This window comes from Piliocolobus tephrosceles, chromosome 12 (genome assembly GCF_002776525.5).
Source record: "Piliocolobus tephrosceles isolate RC106 chromosome 12, ASM277652v3, whole genome shotgun sequence".
NCBI classification, from domain to species: domain Eukaryota; kingdom Metazoa; phylum Chordata; class Mammalia; order Primates; family Cercopithecidae; genus Piliocolobus; species Piliocolobus tephrosceles.
Genome location: NC_045445.1, coordinates 45,124,508 through 45,126,534, shown reverse-complemented (window position 1 = coordinate 45,126,534; position 2,027 = coordinate 45,124,508). Strand labels below are relative to the sequence as shown.

The 2,027-nt window shown below is 38.2% G+C and overlaps 1 pseudogene across 1 annotated transcript; it reads right to left on the bottom strand.

Annotated features, from left to right (window-relative positions):
* Positions 1-692: 692 nt before the first annotated feature.
* LOC111536696 lies at positions 693-1,248 on the bottom strand (annotated as a pseudogene). The gene has a single exon (XR_002729796.2). The product of XR_002729796.2 is annotated as a non-histone chromosomal protein HMG-14 pseudogene (transcript).
* Positions 1,249-2,027: the final 779 nt, after the last annotated feature.

Sequence of the window (2,027 nt, the reverse complement as noted above, 5' to 3'; positions counted from 1 at the left end):
TGGCCCCTCCCAATATGATGGCTTTGCTTGGCACTCATTCTCTCCCCTGCTGCCCTGTGAAGAGGTGCCTTCTGCCATCATTGTAAGTTTCCTGAAATTTCCCCAGTGATGTGAAACTCTGAGCCGATTAAACCTCTTTTCTTTTTTTTCATAATTGAGATTTTATTGGTTGAGGATCAGTACAGACATTTCAATTTGTACACAATTCTTAATATACATAATGAAATTCTAAAAAGCCATGTATTGTAATTCTTTTTTAAAGTTATTCCAGTGACTTTCCAGCTTAAAATTTGGAAGCAAATTTTCCTTAAGAGGATATCAAGTACCAGTATCTTCACATGTTGGTCAGGTGTTACATATGGCCCACCAGTTCACAACTGAATAGCTGGTACACTACATATTCAAATTTGTAATCTTTCACAGCACAGTAACTAAGTTATTAGGAAAACAGGACTACCACAACCAAAGATGTTACAGAGTGCACACAATTCTGACCGGGAGCGCCATGATCAAGGAGTGGTTTTCTTTAGGAAACAATTGTACTAAAAAACAACATGGGAATAGAAGTAATTTAAAATGTTCAAGACATTAAATGCAGGACTGACTCCATATTGCCATTTAATATGCTTTGTATTATAGGATATAAAAACTAACCCCCCATCTATGGAATGTTAAGCTGACACCTAAGACAGTCAAAGCCTCCCATAATTCAATATCCCACACTATTTTCTGGTTGTACCAAAAAATAAACAACCAGCAAATGATTTTACCTCTTAAAAAAAGCATTTACACTTAAAAAATGGGATGAGGTGGCATTCCCTCCTTCTTAAAAATGTTTGTAGAGTTACTAAAAAAACATGCATTTACAAAATAGTTGATAAAAATACTCCTCTGGATTGTACAAGAAGGGAGACAGGGACCACTGGTAAGACATGGTATATGGTATTAATCAGACTTGGCTTCTTTCTCTCCTGCTTCATCAGAGGCTGGACTCTCCTCAGTTTTCGTTTCCCCGTTTTCCGCAGGTAAATCTTCTTTAGTTTCTTGGTTTGCCACTTCGACCTGTTTTCCCTTTGCTCCCCTTTTCCCTTTTGTTTGCACATTTTTGTCTGAAGATTTATCCTTCGCTGCTGCCTTTTTCAGCTTCGCTTCCACTTTTGCAGGAGGTTTAGCTGACAACCGTGCTGATCTCCTCTTGGGCTCTTCCTTGGCGGCCCCTTTGGCGGAGCTGACCTTCCTCTTGGGCATCCTGGCAGCGGGGAAGGCGCATGCCGGGTGCCTGCGGACCGAGGCGGGCTGAGAGCCTTCGCGAAACTGGGCTGCCTGGCCGCTGCCACTCCTGCCGCCGCCCTAGCTGCTGAAACCCACTAAACCTATTTTCTTTATAAATTACCCAGTTACGGGTATTTCTTCATAGCAGCATGAGAACAGAATAACACATTTTCTTTGGATTAAATCTGCTTGGTGTTCTATAACCTTCCTTTATTTGGATATTGATATATCTCTCTAGGTTTGGGAAGTTCTCTGTTATTATCCCTTTGAATAAACTTTCTACACACATCTCTTTGTCTACCTCCTTTATAAGGCCAGTAACTCTTAGATTTGCTTTTCTGAGGCTATTTTTTTTGATTCTATAAGCATGCTTCATTGTATTTTATTCTTTATTCTTTCATCTCCTATGACTGTGTACTGTCAAATAGCCTGTCTTAAAGCTCACTAATAATTTTTTTCTGCTTGATCAATTCTTCTATTAAAAGACTCTGATTTATTTTTCAGTATACCAGTTGCATATTTCAGTTCCAGAATATCTGCTCAATTTTTAAAATGTAAAAAATTTTAAATAATTTTAAAAATTATTTCAATCTTTTTGTTAAATTTGTATGCTAGAATTCTGAATCCCTTCTCTGTGTTTTCTTGAATTTCTTTGAGTTTCCTCAACACAAATGTTTAAAATTCTGTCTGAAAGTTCACATATCTGTGTTTCTCCAGGACTGGTCCCTGCTGGCTCTTTTAGTTAATTTAGTGAG